The following is a 21,061-nucleotide window of genomic DNA, read 5'->3' as shown; positions in this document are numbered from 1 at the left end:
TACAGATATTTACCTACAACTCTGACCACCTCAAGACCCTCACCTGGTCAATGTCACTCTCACTTTACCCATAAAGCCTTCCCTGGCTCCCAGACTATGCCAGGAGTCACCCAGGGGGCTCCTAGGTCCTTCAACTTCTGAAGCTCACACTGTTCCACCCCTCTTCAAGCTCCTGAAGCTCTTAAAATAGCAAGTCTCATTCACCTTTCATTGTGCCTTTGAGAGAGAGCCCAAGGGACAGTTGTTTGAACGAATGAATAAAGGAAGAAAACAGGGCCCTAAAACCAAGATGGTCCACGGGGCGCCCCAGAAGACTAAAAATCAGCTTCAGGTGGTGGTGCACACCTTGGATCCCAGTGACTTGGAAGCTTGAGGCAGGAGGATTGCCAATTCAAGGCCAGCCTGGGCAACTTGGCGAGCGCTGTCTCAAAATAAAAAGGTCTGGAGATGTAGCTCAGTGGTAGAGCACCTCTGGGTTGAATCCCCAGTACTCCACTCCCCAAAAAAAGACAAAAATCCCTTGACCCAGAGAAGGTAACTCATGAGATTTTGTAGGCTTCGCTCCATCTTAGAAAGGACTCCTTAGAAATAAGGCTCAAAGAGCAAACAAGTTTGGGAAATGCTGGGTTAAACACAATCAGGTTGGTTTTGCTTTTTTTTCCCTTTTAACCATAGAACCTCTGAGAGCCTTTGCAGTACTGAAGTGCCCTATGAATCTACCACAAGTGATAGGCAATGTTCCAGGTCTTTCCATGCTTATCTGACTGGGAAACAATTTTTTTTTTTAAAATTTTAACCTTATTTTAAAAAAAATTTTTTTTTAAACAGTTCTGGGGATTGATTCCAGGAGACCCCATATGCTAGGCAAGTGCTCTACCACTGAACTACATCCCCAGTTCTTTTTATTGTTTGAGACAGGGTGGTGGGGGGGTGGGGGGGCTCACTAAGTGGAACAGGTTATCCTTGAACTTGCGATCTCCTGCCTCATACTCCCTCCAGAAAGCTGGGATTATAGGTGTGTGCAGCATGCAGGACTCAATTTTTTTTTTCTTTTTGTACTGGGGATTGAACCCAGGGGTACTTAACCACTGAACCACATCCCCAGCCTTTTTTATCTTTTATTCTGAGTTAGCGCCTCACTAAATTGCTGAGCCGGCTTTGAATTTTCGATCCTCCTGCCTCAGCCTGCTGAGCCGCTGGGATCATAGGCATGTACCACGGTGACTGGCTCTGGGATCAATTTTTGTTAAATGGACCAAAGAAGCTGGGTAAGATGATGTGTGCCTATAGTACCAGCTACTCAGGAAGCAAGATCATTGTGCCCAGGAGTTTGAAGTTAGCCTGGGTAACATTCCCCAGTTTCAAAAAAGAAAAAAGAAAAGAAAAGGAAAAAAAAGAAAGAAAAAAGAAGCAAAGATGAAGTTTTGGAGAATTCATATTGAGAAAAACCAATTTAATCCAAATTATTTCATAATGGCCTGGGTCAGAATTCTGTTCCACTGTCACTGTTCCTCAGGCAAGTTACTTCATGTCTCCATACCTCAGTTTCTTGGTCTGAAAATGGGACTAAAAAGAGAACTCACTTTAAAGTTGCCGACAGAATTAAATGTGTTTACTGGAGGGAAGACTCTTAGTAAAGCACCTGCTGCAGAACATGATAAATGTGAACTGTCATTATGATTTATAAAAAAACATGCTGCCAATTATTTTGTCCTTTGCTCACATAATCTCCCTCGACCCTCACAACTTCAGGAGGCCGAATGAGGAAGTTAAGGTAGATGAGGGTGTAATACTTAGGAAGTGAAAGTACGAACCTAAGGCCTTATGCAGACAAGTGGCCAGGATTCTTGAACCTTCTATTAGGCCTTAAACAGTAGGTGCTCAGTAAAGATGGGTTTCTTCTGTTCTTACCCTTCCCTCCTTCCCATCCAGCCAGGAGTTGTGCTGGGTCCTGTTGGTCACATCTGGCTAAGGTAATGGCAGGTAAATCGGGGCACCCAGAGGGAGGTACCGGTGGGTTCCAGCTGACCTGGGCCACCCCATTCCCTACTCAGCTCCTTACTTCCCTATCTCCTTTGCTTCCCACATCTGCATCTCCCCTGGGTTACCTAGGCATATGAGAACCCAGAAGTCCTCCCTTCTCGAAGAGAGGAGGCTTAAACAAGTTTCTTTAGACTTTTTAAATTTTATTTTGAGCCAAGTTCTCGTTAAGTTGCTGAGGGCCTTGATAAGTTGCCCAGTTTGACCTCAAACTTGCAAGCTTCCTGCCTCAGCCTCCCCAGGAGCCAGGACTAGCCATGTGCCACTGTGCCCAGCTTAAAAATGCTTCTTGACTCATCAAGAGTCTGAATAAAGCCTGTGCCAGGGGCTTGAGTGGATCTGCAGGTCACCTGGGGCTGCCCACAGGGTAAACACAGACCCACACAGAGCCGGCCCCACCCCAGGACAGGCTAAAAAAACCCGCCACCCAGCTGAGAACTGGTTCAGAGAAATGACTCAGCTTGAGGCTCAGATGCAATTTCCACATTTTATAGACTAAAGGTGTTTTCAAAACAGCTGTGGAGGATGAGCCAGAGGCAGGCTATAAACAGCTCTGGTAAAAAAGCGCCCCAGCCTGAACCCCCATCGGCCCTCCAAAGCTGTGAGCAACTCCACAGTGGCACGTCCTTCATGTCTAGGTAAACCCAAAGGTTCCTTGCTTCGTGCTGGCAAATAGCACAGCCCCCAAATAACATGGAGGCTCACTCAGGCCACCTCCCTAACTGAGGAGGGGAGGCAGGTAGCAGCAGGCCTGGGGCCTGCTGAGGTACTAGAAGCCTTCCATGAGCCCATGGCCTGGGACAAGAATCTGGGGGAGCATGGTGGCATGCACTTGTAGTCCCAGCTACTCAGGAGGCTGAGACGGGAGGATCACCTTAGCCCAGAGATTTGGGGCCAACTTAAGCAATATAGCAAGACTGCCTCTTTAAAAAAAGACCAGGGGCAGGGGTGTAATTCAGTGGTAGAGCACTTGCCAGCATGCTTAAGGCCCTGGGTTAAATCTCCACCACCACACACACACACACACACACACACACACACACACACACACACAAAGAACCTGGGGGTTCAGTGCAGGACTGTGCCATACTGGTGGGGAGGCAATTAATTGCGACACAGGCAGAGAAGGCCCCCTCCACACCAGCAGACAGTCCTGCTGAGTGCTGAGGGGACATAACACAGACCCACTGAGACAACTAACCCTGTGAAACAAGCCAGGAGCTGGGTGTGATCCTCCCTGAGCACCAGACCTAAGGGCCACAGGAAAAGGGTGGGGCAGCAGCCTGCTCACGCCCCCACCCATTCATTCATTCACCCACTCGTGTACTTAGAAAGTGCCCACCAGTCAGCTTTGCCCAGGCTTTCCCACCTCAGTAAACGGCACTACCATCCTCCCACTTAGGCCAAAACCAAGGAGACATCTTTGATCCCAAGTTTTGCTTTATCCCTACTGTCCAGTTCTCCAGCAAGTCCTGTCTACTTTACCTTCAGTCACATCCAACACCAGCCCTCTCTTCAGCCACCACCTAAGACCAGGATGCTCACCCCACTTGGACACTGTAGCAGTCACTAACTGGACTCCTGGTCTCATCCTCTGAAGCCCAGTCTCCTCACATCAGAGTTACCAAATACAACATCATTTTCACCTTAAAGTCTACAGGTCCTATTAAATATTAAAACTTTTTACAGGGCTGGGAATGTAGCTCACTGGTAGAGCCCTTTCTTAGTATTCATGAAGCTCTGGGTCCCACATCCAGTTCCACCAAGCGGGGGGGAACCTTTTTGCAGAAATTAAGATAGAAAAGTTTTGACATCAAGCTATAAAGAGAAGAAATGGACAAAAGAGGAACCCAGAGATGGAACTGTGCCTATAGGAGAATTTGCCACATGACAGAGAAACATCACCAACCGGGGGGAGGAGGGTGGGGGGAAGACAGACTCTTTTATAAATGTGTTGGGACAAGTGGTAATCCATATGGGAAAAGTAAAATTAGATCCTCACCAACACCGTACACACAACTCCAGGTGGATTCAGGGCTTACATGTGAATAGCAAAATCTTAACACATTGAGAAGAAAATACAAGAGAATATTTTTATGACCTCAGGGTAGGTAATAACTTCTTTTTTAAGTGAACTTCAAATTTACAACACAAAATTCTGCAAAGCTAATTCAGCTGTGTACTCAATGTCCAGATTAGCAGACAGGACATGACTAGTACCTCCCAGAGCCTCTTTGTGCCCCTTGATAGGGAAAAATATCTCAGGCACAAGGGCAGGAGCGTAGCTCAGTAGTGGAGTGCTTGCCTAGCATGTGTGAGGCCCTGGGTTCAATCCTTAGCACCATAAGTAAGTAAATAAATAAATAAAAACTTCAGTGCAAAAAGCATCAGTCTTAAAGAAAAGATTAATCTGTAAACCTAGCTACTTGGGAGGCTGAGGATATAGGAGTCCAAGTTCTAGGCCAACCCGAGCAACTTAGTGAGACCCTGTCTCAAAATAAAAGACAAAAAGGGCTGGGGATGTAGCTCAGTGGCAGAGCACCCCTGGGTTCAATCCTACCCCTAAGGAAAAAAAAAAAAAGGAAGAATGAGAGGGGTTAGCTGAGTGGCAGAGCGTGTGCCTATCATGCTCAAGGCCTGGGTTCAATCCTCAGCACCAAAACAAACAAAAAATAAATAATGTGAATTATCAGGAAGATATGCCAAGCAGGGCTGTATGTAAGTGGACATGAGTGGCTCTATGAAAGAAGTGGGAGTAAGATCAGGGCTTCGGAGAGGAGAGTTCTCCTTCTGCAAGGGGACCACCCTGTGGAAGTGAGGTGTAGGTTGGGCCTGGAGCACTGATGAGAACTTACGCAGAAAGCAAAAAAAATTTTTTTTCTTTTCATCTTTTTCTTTCTTTCTTGGTACTGGGGATTGAACACAAGGGTGCCTTACCACCGAGCTACATCTCCAGCCCTTTTTATTTTTTAATTTGAGATAGGGCCTCAATTTGAGAGACCTAAGTTATCCCCTTCTCCTTACCCTAGTCTCCTTCTCATAAAGGCCTAGACAGGTGCACTAGCCTCCTCATTGGCCTCCCTGCCTCTAAATTTCTCCACTCTACATGTGGCCTACGTAGAGGCCATCACTGTAATCACAAGGTTCCCTGGTCAAGTTCCATACACACACAACCTCTGATTTGCAATGGCTTCCTATTCAGGAAAGTAAAGCAACTGTTTACTCGGCTTACAGATTCTGTATGTCAATGCTTTGGAGACAAGCTCTGTGGAACCTCAGCTGATTGGCTGGAGTCCTGAAGGCCATGTTATGCACATGGCTGGCTAGTGATGCTGGCAGTGATCAGTAGAGGTCTCAGTCCAGCATCAAATGGAACTTATACACATGACCCTGCTGTGTGGCCTGGGCTCCTTCGCAACAGGGCAGATGAGTTCAGAGGTCATCCTGAAAGAGAGAGAGGAAGAAAAAGAGAGAGATGCTTCTGCCTCCTTGACTTTTATGACTTAGACCTGGAGACCAAACAACATTTCTGCCACTTTTTATTCAACAAGGCAGCTACAAGTGGTGGTGGGGGGAGGAATAGATTCCACCTTGTGCATATGAGCAGCAAGGTTCTCGAAGAACACCTGGGACCAGAAACATTTTCGTGCCCTTTTTTTTATTCTGTAGGCTTATTAAAAGTCAGTATTTAAAGCGTGAGTGGGTTGGGACAGAATCATAGAATGTCTAGATGGGAATCCTGGCTTCACTCCTTACCAGGGTAGGGACCTCGCCCACTCTTGGCCTGTTTCCCCACTGGTAGCACTAAGGAATACATCTGACTACCCTGTGGAACCCAGCTATCTGCAAATGGTGACCCTCTTAATCCCCTCTTAAAAACCTCAGGTGTGTGCAGTTGCTGGTGTTGGTTTGGGAGCTCAGAGAGAGCACCCTAGGGGCTGGGGATGTGGCTTAGTGGTAGAGCACTTTCCTAACACGTGTGAGGCCAAGAAGAGAGAAATAACCACTGTCTAGAGTGGAGTCCTGAAACCAGGGTGCTGTGAACAATGCTGAAAACTGAGCATGAGCTCAGTGGTGCAGACTCATACCTAGAGGGCATGTTTGGAAATGTGTGGGGTCTTTTTTGCTGTTGTGGCAATAACTGGGCAACCAGTGGGAGCAGGCTGCAACAACACGTAGAACACACTCTCCCTTTCCTCCCTCAATCAGTTAAGGCTCATCTAATTAAAATGTGCATTCATGTTTTTATTTTTATTTTGTATTCTTACTTTTGGTTTGAATTAATGTTTTCTAGACCAATTATACATACATGTGTGGAGGGAGCAGAAATATTTACATTTTAAATGAATCTTATATTTTAAATGAATTTATATGTTGAAATATATACACAGATTTTTTTTTAAGTTCCCATGTTGAGAAAATGTTCCATCTTCAAGGGAGGCACAGTGATGGAGCTCCAACTACTCAGGAAGCTGCAGTGTGAGATTGCTTGAGTTCAGGAGTTCTAGTTTTAGAATCAAAGAAAGTTTTGTTTATGAAGTTCCTATTTAGCTGGGTACAGTGGCACATATCTGTAATCCTAGTGGCTTGAGAGGCTAAGGCAGGAGGATGGTGAGTTCAAAACCAGCCTCAGACACTTAGTAAGGCCCTAAGCAACTCATTGAAACCCTATCTCAAAATAAAAAATAAAAAGGACTGGGGGCTGGGATTGTGGCTCAGTGGTAGAGTGCTTGCCTACCATGTGTGAGGCACTGGGTTCAATTCTCAGCACCACATATAAATAAATGAATAAAATAAAGGTCTAGCAACATTTTAAAAAAAATTTTTTTTTTTTTTTTTTTTAAAGGGCTGGGGACGTGGCTCAGTTGTTAAGTGCCCCTGGGTTCAATCTCCAAAACCTTAAATAAAATAAAGTTCTGTTTATTAAATGTTACTTATTGAATTTATATTTCTTGTTTCAATCTAATATTCCTACATATTCTGTGCAGGGTATTTTAACACTACTTCTGCAATTTATCCCACATGTAAATATTGATATATTTCCTATCTTATTAGAAAAGGAAGTTTATTCAGTCTTTTTTGGGGTTCAGATACTGGGTATTGAACTCAGAGCTGCTGTACCACTGAGTTCCATCCCCAGCCCTTGATATTTTTTTATTTTGAGATAAGGTTTCCCTAACTTGCCCAGACTGACCTTGAACTTGCTATCCTCCTGTCTCAGCCTCTCAGGGAGCTGGGATTACAGGCATGTATCACTACATCCTGCTAGGAGACTTATATCCAAGTTTTAGCTCCAGCCTTACTGAGGAACCTTGAAACAGCATTTTAATTTTTTTTTTTTTTGTGCTAAGAATTGAACTTAGGACCTTATGTATGCTAAGCATATGCTCTAGTACTAAGCTGGGCCCCCAGCCAAGTCTTTTAAATTTATGATTCAGTCAGGCATGGTGGCACATGCCTGTGATCCCAGCCACTCAGTAGGCTGAGGCAGGAGGATCCCAGGTTTGAGGGCAGTCTGGGCAACTTGTATATGAAAAAGACTCAGTTTGTCTTTATCTGTCAAATAAGATACTCTAGGAAACAGTTTCAGTCTCACATGAAGAACTGTCCCCCATCCAAATGCCAAAAGTGTCTTCCATTGAAAACCTGCAGTGCCAGTGTGTGGCTCAGTGGTAGAGTGCTTGTCTAGCATGTATGAGGCACTGGGTTTGATCCTCAGCACACAAATAAATAAGTAAAATAAAGGTTCATCCACAACTAAAAACAAATATATATTTAAAAAGAGAGAGAGAGAGAGAGAGAGAGAGAGAGAGAGAGAGAGAGAGAGAGAGAGAAGAAAAGAAAAACTACAAAGCTCTCTAAGCCTCTGTAAGAGAAGACCATGAGGCAATGATAGGAAAAGGCTGGGCTGAAGTTAGTTAGGGCACCACCCTCAGCCTCTGCCAAGTCCACCTCTCAGGGCTGCTCTGGAACAGTGAGAGGAAGCGCTCAGGCTAGTTCCTGGGGTGTCCTAAGAGGCATTGGCGAGCAGAGCACTGTGTCCAAGGTCTAAGAGACCATGCAAAGAACTGATCCAGGGACCAAGGGGAGGCTGCTCGTGGGGACAGAATATCTCTGCTTGTGGTGACATTTCTCTGACCTTCTTGATCTTCTCTCAAGCCCGTCAAGCTCTTGGGGATGGCCCAGCAAGTCATGTCACATCCTGACATCCCACTGTCAGTCCCCCTGACTCAGCAGCAGACATAGTAAGGCAGGTGAAAGGATGTGGGGGAAACGTCACTGTTGCTTGTCACCACTTCCTCCTGGCCCAGTTCCCGGCAGGGAGTCAGCCCCTCCCTCCCTGCTGAGGGTGTGGGCCTAAACCACAGCTCCTTCCAGTGGGCCAGCAAGACAGCCCACAGGACCCTGTCACCTCTAGGACTCGGGTACAGAGGAGATCTGAATCTGACACCCAGGAAAGAGAGAGGTGTTCCAGGCCTGAGGAGCAGAGAATTAGATCTCCCCATTCTGAGAAGTGAACTTGACCTCACCCAAACTGGAGAGTTACCACCCATGGGGGCAGGAGAAGGAAGTCTACCCCTGTTCACGGCCAGAGCCCAAACCTGATGCTTCATTCACTTTTGTTTCAAGGTTGTGCTTACTGGGGCTGGGGTTGTAGCTCATGGTAGAGTGCTTGCCTAGAATAAGCAAGGCACTGAGTTCAATCCCCAGCTACACTCCCATCATTTTCATTGTGTTATTCTGATATTTTAAAATGCAAATTGTGGTCCTAATCAAAAGTTTGAAAGGCACAAAGAAGAAAATAAAAATCCAGCCATAAACCTTTCACAAAGTAACAACTACTGTTAGTCTGTTTCTTGGTCTGTTTCTTTCTGGTCTTTTTCTTTGTGTGTATATAAACTTCATTTATATATTTTATCACCAGTTGCTTCTTTTATTTACACATTATGGGCCACTTCTTTGATTTAAAACAATATAAACCAAGTAAATCCAACCCACCCTCTCCTGTCACCTCCCCACTGTGATGTAGATGGGCACACTGGGGTGGAGGACTAGGGAATGGCCCTGGGGAAGCCAGAGTGGGCACAATTACACCTCTCTCCCGGTTTCCAAGAAAGACCATCACTCATCTACCCACCCTGGTCCCAGACAACACTGGGAATCCTCTTAATGGATGGGAGGACCCTCAGCCTATCACCCCCACACTAACATCCGCACAAAGGGAGGCCACAGAGAATGTAGGCACCAGCTGGCGACTATTTGGAAATTTCTAGGCTGCTCCTCAGAGCAAGATAGCCCTCGCAGTACCCTCTCTCTTCTCCATATTCAATAAAAACTGATTCTCTCACTCTCCAAGTTCAGCCCACAGATTTCAGTTCTGGTGACTACAGAGGCAGCAGGAGATACCTGGTTCCCACAGCAAGGCTTGGGGTTCAGGCTGGGCTCTTATAGCTGGAAAAGTCCCCAGCCTAGGTCGTCACACCCTCTGCCCTCTATGAACACCAGTGGTGTGGAGGGCACTGTGTCAGGTGTTCTATAGAATTAGTTCATCACATTCTTGTGACACCTTAACAGGGGAGGTATCATTATCCCCATTTAATGGATGAAGAAACCAAGGCTCGGCAAAATTAAGTCATGGGCCAACTTCCTTAGTGATGGATCACTAAGGAAGGTGGAGACCATGGAGATGACCTGTCCAGAGAGAGAACCATCCGAAGGAAATCTTGTCCTGCTTGGTCCAGTCCTGGCTGCCTCTCTCTGAGGCACTGGTCTTCCCACCTCCAGCCCAGCTTTGGAGGTTTGTGTCTGTGTGGTTGATCTTAGAGACAGACACACGTGTCTCCAAGCCCACATGTCCAGTGGAGGAAGACACTATTCCTGGCACTGGAGAGTCTGTCCTGGACACAGGCCCCAGGGCAAAGGTTCAAATGAAGAGTCAGATGTCACATCCCAAATCCAGGCTTCCTGACATCTGTCTCCTGCTGTCCAACTGACTCATGGAGCCCAGAAAACCCAGATTTTATAAGGTCATCCAAGCACCCTGGGACTTCACATTCTGTACTTGTTGACATGTGGGACTAGAATGGTGTCTTCTCCTGGGCAAGTTACATGAGGCCACACACATGTGCTCTTTCTCTTGGATCAACCATTCACAGGTGATAGTGAGTGGGCCCTCATGATGCCCTATGTGACCTTGACCAGGTCTCATGCCCTCCCTGAGTCCCAGGTGGTCTTTTCTGTGAAATCTTAAGCCCGTGATTCCTGAAGGACAGGAATAGTGAAGACCCACCATAGCGCCACACTCGGGGCCAGCTCTTCAATCATTATCAGCCATTATGTTTCACCTCATGGGTGAATGCCAGTAGATTAGTAGTGACTCTGAGGGACGCTTTGGGGAAAAGGGCTCCACAGCTGTGTGGAGATGGATTAGCAATGTTTGCCGTGGGCTAGGACCGAAAAGGGGTGGTACATATTCTGTGCATTTGCCTTAATCATGATCACCAAGCGGCCTGTCACAAGTGGACCCTTGAGGAGTTCCCCAATGCACCCTTTGGGTGAAGTGTCCCGGTAACCCATTTTGGTGAAAATGAACCCTAAGAAAACTAATGCCACTGTGGGAAGGGGATTTTGCATGGTTTGTGCTTTTCCTAGCCACTTCCTGTCCCAAATAGCGGCTCCAGAGCCTGCACTGGGGTTTATCCATGAGGTCACAACTGTTGTCTTGAGGCCTTTTGATTCAGTGGACTCCTGTCATGAAGAAATCTCAGGCTGCTTCCTTTCCTGGCAGTGCCCCTGCTTCTAAATGCCCCCATTACCAAAACCCACACCCACTCCTGACCCAGTCAGAGATGACATGCAAATTCAAACCTGGTTTATATGACTGCAATAGCAGAACACCTGACCTTCCCAGGCGTGCATTTTATTTTTATTTATTGTTTGTTTTGGGGTGCTGGGGATGGAACCCAGGGCCTCACAGGCTAAGCAAGCATTCTGCCACCAAACTACATTCCCAGCTCCTAGAGTGCATTTTAAAAGTGGAAACCTAACTGCCTCTAATGATGGAATTCCAGACATTGTGGCAGGTGGAGGGGGACCCACTGGAGGATAAGGGGACCGCCTGACATTCCTCAGATCATGCCAGTGAGCGTGCAGGCTGGCTTCACCCCATCTATGTCACTGTTTGCTGAGTCCTGAACAGGCTTCTGCTGTATTTCCTTCTGAGATAGTCTTGTTTGGTTCTGATAGGTGATTCTACTCCACCCTGTTTCCCAAGCCTTCTGCCTTGTAAGGTTCCCCACTGAGTACAGAGTGCCAAGGGAGAAGCCCTGAGCTGGAAGAATTGGTCAGTGTTTCCAAAATTCCCAGTGAATGAATTGGGGGACAGAGGAAAAGTGTTTTGCAAGCTCCCAGAATTTTTTTTTTTTTTTTTTTTTTCGGTGCTGGGGATCGAACCCAGGGCCCTGTGCTTGTAAGGCAAGCACCTTACCAACTGAGCTATCTCCCCAGCCCTTCAGAATTTTCTTAAAAGCAGGAAAATCAGAGGCCACATAATCCCATCTCTGAATACATCGTTCCATAACCCCTTCCCAAAAGGCTATTGGGCTTCTACGTGAATGCCTAGAGAGACAGGAAGCTCATTTGGAAGGGAAGGAGGTTCTAGACATCTTTTATTTCTTCCTTTTCTTTTTATTTGACAAATATTGACGGAGCAACTACTGGTGCCAGGCACTTTTCTAGCCGTTAAAGATATAGCAGCAGGCAAAACAGACAGAAATCCCTGCTGCCCGAGAAGACATGACCTTCTAGTGGGGAAAGAAAGACAATAAATAAACATATAAGAATAGAGCATGTCCAATGGTGAAAAATGCTCTGGAGGAAAACAAAGCAAGTGAAGTAGTGGGTGCAGTGTGTGTGTGCTTTAACGTAGAGTAGTCAGCAAAGGTGGCATTCTAGAAGAGTCCCTGAAAGACACAAGGGGGGATAAGGCACCTGGGTATGGTAAAGAGAGGTCTAGGCAAAGACCCTGATGCAGGAGTATGTTTGCAGGATAGAGAAACAGCAGATGGATCCAGGTGGTAGGTATGGGAAATGAAGTAAGTCACAGGGGTGGGGCCAAGTGACAACCGCACTAGGAACTGCAGGATGGACCCCTTATCTGGAGCTCTAATAGTTCCTGCATATCTTCTGCAGCCAAAGATGGGAGCTTATTTTGTTTTATTTATTTATTTATTTATTTTGGGGTGATGGTTGTTCATTTATTTGTTGTCCAGTCCTGAGGATTGAACCCAGAGCAGCTCTACCACAGAGTGACATCCTGAGCCTTTTTATTTTTATTTTTTTTATTTTGAGACAGGTTCTGACTAAGTTGCCCATGCTGGTCTTGAATTTGTAATCCTCTTGCCTCAGTCTCCCGAGTCACTGGGATTACAGGCATGGGCCACTGTGCTGAGAGCTTAGTTCTTACAATCAATTTTATTGATCTAGGAAAATTGAAGACAAATTACTCTGTGGGGCAAGAGGCTTGATTGATTTGCAGGGATGCTGGGATGGGATGATAGATTAGGGGGCTCTAGGACTGCCTCACTGCTTTGCCTCCCTTCTGGGATTGGAGCTGAGAGAATGACCATAGGTCTATGCTTTCTTTTCTTTTCTTTTTTCTTCAGTGCTGGGGTTGAACCAAGGACCTTGCCCTTGCACATGCTAGGCAAGCCTTCTACCACTAAGCCACACGCCCAACCCCAGGTGCCAGGAACACACAGAACCCTTAGTTGTTTGCCAGGACCTGACAGAGTGTCATTGTTGCAGTCACGGACATAGACGATTATCTTCTAAATGATGTTTTGGCGTGTGAGTGTTTATTCACCTTTATATTGGGCGAGAGGAATTGCGGTCACATGGCCAGGCTTGGCACACTTTCTTCCGGGACTCTCCAAGAAGGTTCCCCTGGAGTCTAGGACCCAACAGGACTATGATCACCCCACCCCCCTTCTACTCTCTGCCCTAGGCTTTGTATATCCTGTCTGGCCCAGCCCAGCAGGGCCTGGCCCAGGTGACCACTTATGGCCAGGAACTGATGACAAACAGCATAGCCAGGTCCCTGTCACTGTCACCAGTCCCTAGTAGTCCCTGGAGACAGGCAGCCACAGATTCAAATTTCGATTTTACCACTTTCTATCCAACAGACCTTGAGTAGGTTACTTAATCCTCCCCAGACTAAATGTACCTTTGTTTATTTTATTTATTTATTTATTTTGTTTTGTTTTGTGGTACTAGGGATTGAATACACGACTTGGTGCATGCTAGGCAATTACTTTGCTACTGAGTCACACTCCCAGCCCTTTTTATTTTTATAAAAAGTTGTCCAGGCTGGACTTGAACTTTAAATCCTCCTGCCTCAGCTTCCCAAGTTGCTGGAATTACAGGTATGCACCACTGTACCCTGTTAGACTAAGTGTTCTAATCTGTAAAATGGGTAGAATTTACTTTGTAGGGATATGGGAAGGACTGAAGAAAATCCTGTATGTAAAGCACTAAGCCTACTGCCAGCACTTGGCAAGTTAGCCACTACGATTATTTCTATTATCATTCCTGTCAGCATGACCACCTTACAATTTACTGTTGACACAGGATTTCACTGCCCAAGTTTGCGTTTGTGTTTATGATTATGTTGGCATCAAGCAGTCCTTTTTAATTGCTGCTGGCTAACAAGAAAAGAACAGAGGCGGATTTAATGCGCAAATGATGCGTTGAAGCCAACTGAAGGCCAAATGATGTAACAGCCCACTGTGCAAACAGAAGTATTGCAGTAATTCAAATAGAGAAAAAAAGTGGGGGAGAACTGAGTCATTCCCAGCACATGGCAGCATCCATAGGCATGACAAACTCAGGAGATATCTGCTCTTATATGGTCGGTTCCATCTCGCCGCAAGCAGCAATTTGACTTTAGCCAAACAACATCATCTTCCCATTAAAATGATATTATTGCTGGGTGCAATGGCACACGCCTGTAATCCCAGCAGCTCAGGAGGCTGAGGAAGGAGGATCACAAGTTGGAGGTCAGCCTGGGCAACTTAGTGTGACCCTGTCTCAGAATAAAATATTAAAGAAAGGACTTGGGATATAGCTCAGTGGTAGAGCACTTCTGGGTTCAATTCCTAGTACCAAACACACACACACACACACACACACACACAAACTGATATTGCATTTTTCTGAGTTTGGAGGGGCAGAACCTGGGACCTCACACATACTGGGCAAGCACTCCGCCACTGAGCCATACCACAAGCCCTGTTTGCATTTGAACACTTACTCTAACAGGGTACAGGGGTGCATACCTGTAATTCCAGCAACTTGGGAAGCTGAGGCAGGAGGATTTGAAGTTCAAGTCCAGCCTGGACAACTTTTTATAAAAATAAAAAGGGCTGGGAGTGTGACTCAGTAGCAAAGTAATTGCTTAGCATTGTGTACTTTTCTCTGATGTAGATGTATTGCTAAGTGAAAAAAACAAACTATTTTGTTACCCATTGTTAAAAAGGGGATGTATAAGAATAAATGTGAGCCAGGCTAGAGGCTGAGACAGGAGGATTGCAAGATTAAGGCCAGTCTCAGCAATTTAGCAAGGCCCTAAGCAATTTAGCAAGACCCTGTCTCAAAGTAAAAAGTAGAGGGTTGGGCATATAACTCAGTGGTAAAGTGCCCCTGGATTCCATCCCCAGTACCTGTCCTCTGCAAAAGAAAAAAAAAAAAAGATTAGTTTGTATGTGTGTGCATGTGTATGTGTGTGTGTTTCAAAAAGAAACACTGGAGGGATAAATTAGATCCAATAAAAATCAGTACTCCATAGAAGGGCAAAGGTAGCAGCGAGATTACTTTAAGAGTATTTTTCTGTAGTTTTGACCTTTGAATCATGTGTTATCTATTCATTTTGCATTGATGGTTGCATAAGAGCTATAAGAAGGAAGGTAAACCAGGCATGGTGGCACATGCCTATAATCCAAGAGGCTCAGGAGGCTGAGGCAGGAGGATTGAGAGTTCAAAGCCAGCCTCAGCAACTTAGTGAGGCATTAAGCAACTCAGTGAGACCCTGTCTATATATATATATTAAGACTGGGGAATATTCTCTCTGATGCGTGGATGTTAACTCACAATAAGCAGGGCTGTGGGGCAGGGAGAAAGAATAGAAGCTCACTGGATTAGACAAAGGGGAATGAAGGGAAGGGAGGGAAGATGGAATAGGAGGCAGTAGAATGAATTGGACATAACTTTCCTATGTTCATTTATGAATATGCGACCAGTGTAGCTCCACATCAGGTACAACCAACAAAAATGGGAAGTTATACTCCATGTATGTATGTATGTCAAAATACATTCTACTGTCATATATAACTAAAAAGAACAAAAAAAATTTTTTTAAATGCTGGGAATGTGTGGTTCAGGGGTTAAGCGCCCCTGGGTTCAATCCCTGGTACCAAAAAATTTTTAAAAAAAGAAGAAGGAATGTAAGCCAGGTGTGGTGGTGTATGCTGTACTCCAAGCAACTCAGAAGACTGAGGAAGAAGGATCACAGTTCAAGGCCAACCTGGACAAATCAGTGAGACCCTGTATCAAAATTAAAAATAAAATGGAAAGGACTGAGGATGTAGCTCAGTGGTAAATTGGTAAACTGTTCCTGAGTTCAATCTCTAGTACTAAAAAAAACGAAGGTAATGTATATATAACATAATTTTTTAACTTTGCCATTAAGAGGATCTAAGAGACTTTTTTTTTTTTTCTGTAAAGATAATGTTCAGAGCTCAAATTAGAGAACTACTCCATGATGAGAATCATCCCTGGTGCTTCTCAGGGGAACAATCTCTAGAATCCTATCTGGAAATTACCCCTCCTCTCTAAAAACCAGAAGGTTGGGAAGATCATTCCTGCCAGGACCCCGTGAGAAGAGAACTCAGCAATAGCCACCATCCCCCATGTGGCTAGACCACCAGGGACCCCTTCGAGAGCCCTGCCCTCTAGTATACCTGAAATGAATTCTATTCCCACTTGTGTGTGTGTGTGTGCGTGTGTATATGGTGTTGGGGACTGAACCCCAGGCTTTGCTATACCACTGAGCTACATCCCCAAACCCTGAAATGGATTCTGGTTTCCTTTCATTCCACCCCAAGCAGGCACCAGGGTCTGCGTAGCAGCTGTCAACAAGTCCTCACCAGCCTCAATCAGCCTTATCCACTGGCCCCAGCAACCTGCCCACATGTTCCAAGTGTCATGATGTGAACAAGTTGAAAAGTACTGCCTGGGAGAACTGTTTGTTGACCTCTGACCTCAGGGGTAAAGGGTCAAAGGAGCAAGTGTCCTGCAAAATGGACACGAGGGCACAGGCACCCCATGGGCCATCCAGGAACCAGGCTACACTGAAAGGCTACACCAAGCATAGGCAGCCAGGCAAGAAGACTGGCTGCTCTCTTGCGAGGAAAAGAAGAGCTCTCTAAGAAGAACTGCAGTGCGGGCAGAGATCCGCCCACGAAAGCCTGGGTGTGGGCCAAGGTAGCAAGGTCAGAGAAGTCTCCTCCGGCGGCCAACCAAAAGAGCTCTCCTGTCTCAGAAGGAAGGAGGATGGAGCACCCTCACAGCAGCCATTGTTGTTGGCCTGGCTCTGGGCTGAGCACTTTATAGGTATTACCTCATGAATTAGGTGCTTTTGTACCCCATTTCGCAGATGAGGAAATTGAGGCCCTGGGAAGTTATGTCATTTTCCTGGTGGTATTCAAGGGCGTTTTGGAGCTGAATTTGAATTCAGAGCTGGGCTAGTGATCAGCACACTGTACTTCTCCTGCCAGGTTTAGGGGGGTGGGGTACAGAGGAGGACAGTTCAGTGATTAATTGGCACCAATGGTATCAAAAAACCAACATGTACTACTATGAGAATGCAGGTGAACAAGACTTTTCCAAGAAAAAGTCAAGTGTGAATCATAACTGAGCCTCCCACAACGAGATGCCTGAGTGAATCTGTATCTGATTCAGTCACAGCTCAACCCTTTTGTAGAGGCAGAAAGCAGAGTGGTTTAAGTGTGTGTGCTTCCATTCATACTCCTCTGCTCAAATCTTGAGGCTTTCTCTTCCTAACTGACTCTTAGCAAGTTCTCTAGGCCTCACTTTCTGAATCTGTGAAATGGGAATAATAACACTTGGGTGCCTGCCTCGAGGGTTTGTTGTGAGCTGTAAATTAGGCAATCATCGTAAAGCACTAAGCATGGTGCCCAACACAGATGAGCCAATGAGTGATTTGTGAGTTTTTGCTGCTAACTGAAAGTGTTGGTTGCCAAGTCTCCTGCTAAAGATGCCCAAGAGTTGTGGTTTAGGGAGAAGCAACTGAACCCAGTGAAGTGGTTGGGTTGTGGGATTTGAGGCCTGGCTGCCCCACTGCCAGCTCTTGTCCTGCTGAAATCCCCTCTTCCCAGGCTGGATGTACAGATCCTCTCTGACCATCCTTTCTCAGGCTGCTCAGTGCCCATGGGGCACTGGTTTGTGAAAGTCACCCAGCTTTCCCAAGTCAGTCCTCCCACTCCCCACCATGAGTAACATATCAGGAGGGTTACCTGTGGTGCTTCCTGTGTAGGGCTGCTGTGGACTCCCACTCTTCCCTGTATACCTTTTCTTTCCACTATAGACAGAAGGGCCTTTAAAAGGGTAAATTAGCTGGCTAAGGTGGTCCATGCCTGTAATCTCAGCTGCAGAGGAGGTCCAAGACCAGCCTAGGCAAGTTAGTAAGACATTCTCTCAAAATGAAAGATTAAAAAAAGACTAGGGATGTAGCTCAGTGGTAGAGCATTTGCCTAGCCAGTGTGAGGCTATGGATTTAGTCCCCAGCACCACACACACAAAAAGTTTAATTAGTAGAATTCTCCAAAACTGCCCATTACTCTGGGAATTAATTTGACATCAAGACCCAGCCTGTCATGTGCTCCATGATCTAGATCTTGTCTACCTCTCATCTCCTCTCTTTCCACTCTTGCCCCCACATAGTGCTCCAAGAAGTGTCTGTTCTTCAGATGCATGAGTTCAACCCCTGGGTCATGTTCTTGTTTTCCCTTCACCTAGGAGGCCCTTCCTCCATATCCATACCCCATGCCTCTTTCTTGAACCTTGACTCCAAGATCACTTCCTCCCAAAAGCCTTCCCTGATGCCCCAGGGTCAGTAGCCCTTCCCCTTTCCCTCACTCCTCTCCCCTCCCCTCCCCATCCCCCAGAACCCAATTATCAATTGCTGCCTTTATTATTGTTATTATTATTTGCAGTGCTGGGTATTGAACCCAGGGCCTTTTGCATACTGGGCAAGTGCTTCACCACTGAGCTAAACTTCCAGCCCTTTTTATATTTTTATTTGAGACAGGGTCTAAGTTGTCCAGGTTGGCCTTGAACTTTAAATTCTCCTTCCTCAGTCTCCTGAGTCACTGGGATTACAGGCAGGCATCACTGTGCCTAGCCATATTACCTTCTTTATTATTGTTTTCCAAAGTACTTGGGCAATCTGAACTTCCTTGGAAACTGGGGCACTGAAAGAGGTCCTGTATTCAGTAGGTGCTCAATCAATACTGGAGAAATGAATGAACACCTGGTGCACACTCAACCTTTCACAACAGAAGTTTGTGTTTCCACATATAATTTATCCCTATTACAACCTTTCTCCTTGCTCCCCTGCCTTGCCTGGGGGCTCCCAAGAACCTCTAAGGAGTTCTTCATCAACTCAGAAGCATCTGGATCCCTAGTGAGGGCCCCTCTTTCTTGCTACTCATGACCCTCCCTTTTGGGCATCTCAGGCATTCCCTCCTGCCAAGTGCAGCCCCTCAGGCATGAGCCTGTAACCTATGAGCAGGTTGGCACATGGCACTGGGCTCCCATAGGTGTGTGCTGCTCCCCAGGTGCACCATGCCCCATTGAGAGAGAGTGCCCTCCCTCCTTGGGGTATTAACTGACTTTTCCCCCAGCAATGTTTGTTTTAGGGATTAAAGTCAGTGGAGGAGCCTGTAATTTCCACAATCATCTGTTTCTTCCCTGGCAGCCAGCACTACATTTGTTATTTTATTTTCCCAAACCCCTGATAATACCATTCGAGACATGTTGGTTTGATAGCATCATCCAACTGAAAGACTCTCCTATGCTTTCCTAAGCCGAGGACAGGCTGGCTTTACAGAGGGACCATGGAGCCAATTGTTGTTGCCATTCCTTTGCTTCCTTTCTTAGATCAAGCCTGTATCCATGATCATTTTCTTTTTGCTGTTATTTCTTTTTAAGTACCCCGGTGACCCCTCATTTATAGCATGCAGTCAAGAAATGGGCTACTCACAGTTGGACACAGTGGCATATGCCTGTAATCCCAGTGACTTCAGAGGCTATGACAGGAAGATTACAGGTTTGAGGCTAGTCTCAGCAATTTAGGAAGTACCTTAGCACCTTAGCACCTTCCTAAGCACCCTAGCAAGACCCTGTCTCTAAAAAGAAAAAGGGCTGGTGGGGGGATATGGTTGTGGCTCAGTGGCAGAGCATTTGCCTTGTGTGAGGCACTGGGTTCAATCCTCAGCACCACATAAAAATAAATTAATTAAATAAATGCATTGTGTTCATATACAACTAAAAACAATTTGAAAAAGAAAAAGGGCTGGGGATGTAGCTCACTGACAAAGTGCCCTGGGTTCAATCCCCAGGACAAGAAAGAATGAAAGAAAAGAAAGAAAGAAAGTGGGCCAATCACATGATTGAATTTTCAAAATAATGCCCTTCAAGCATTAAAACTTCAAACAATTAAACATATTTTAAAAAGTTTTATTGAGGTTAAATTGATACACTGTAAACTGCATGTATTTAAAGGATACAACTTGATACTTTTTAAAATATGTACATACCCATGAAACCATTACCACAGTCAAGATAATAATCATATCTATCATCCCAGGTGTCCTCTTGCTCCTCCCTGCCTCCTTTCCCAACCATCCACTGATATGCTCTCTGCATATAGTTAATGCTAAGATGTCTCATCCACTTTTCTACCTTAGCAAACAAGAGTATGGCCCTTTTTTATTTTGTTCTTTTATTTATTTATCTGTAGTATTGGGGATTGAACCCATGGTCTCTCGCGTGCTAAGCTCTGCCACTGAGTTATGTCCCTAGTCCTTTTTATTTTTATTTTCAGACAGGGTCTCACTAAGTTGCCCAGACGGCCTGGAACTTGCGATCCTCCTCCCTCAGCCTCCCAAGTAGCTGGGATTACAGGTACCAGCACTGTGCTTTGCATTCTGCTTTTTATTTTTGTTTTCCTTGAGATAGGGTCTCTGCCTGTTGTACCGGCAGGTCTTGAACTCATGAGACCCTCCTGCTTCAGCTTCCCAAGTGCTGGGACTACAAATGCACACATCATTGATTCAGCATTATCATTAACATTCTGAAAGTGATGTCCTCAGATGTCAGGAAGATCCATCTGATTATTTGCCCTGACCACTAAGTAATCCTGTTGTCATGTTGCTATACTAGGCAGTTTGGGACCTGGGAGCTCTCTTGGTGCACAGTTTCCAGGCCACAACTCCTGTTGCCTCCAACCTATAACATTTCCATTCCCTAATGTGAATGAGCAGTTCTTAACTAAGAGTGATTTTGCCACTGGAAGTGATTTGGTAATGTCTGGGAAACTTTTTGGTGGTTATAGGAATGGGGGTGCTACTGGCATCTAGTGTTTGGAGACCAGGGAGGTGGCTGAACATCCTACAATGTGTAGGACATTCCCCACAACCCAAGACATCAATAGTTGAGGTTGAGAGACCCTGTTTCAGATGACAAACCAATTGGAGAACTCAACAAGAAGATAAGACGATTGGTGTCTTACTGTTCTGGATCAAGAGGGCTAAGGAAGGGCAGCAGGTTTGTTGAAACTCAAGATCATGGAGGTCCCAAATTCAGGAAGATTCAGGTGAGTCTCATACCTCCTTTCAACTCTCCCAGAGGCAGCCTCTGGATTCCTGAGGACAAGCCCTAAGGG

This window comes from Sciurus vulgaris, assembly GCF_902686455.1.
Source record: "Sciurus vulgaris genome assembly, chromosome: 2".
Lineage (NCBI taxonomy): Eukaryota > Metazoa > Chordata > Mammalia > Rodentia > Sciuridae > Sciurus > Sciurus vulgaris.
Note: the sequence above shows the minus strand (reverse complement) of the source record.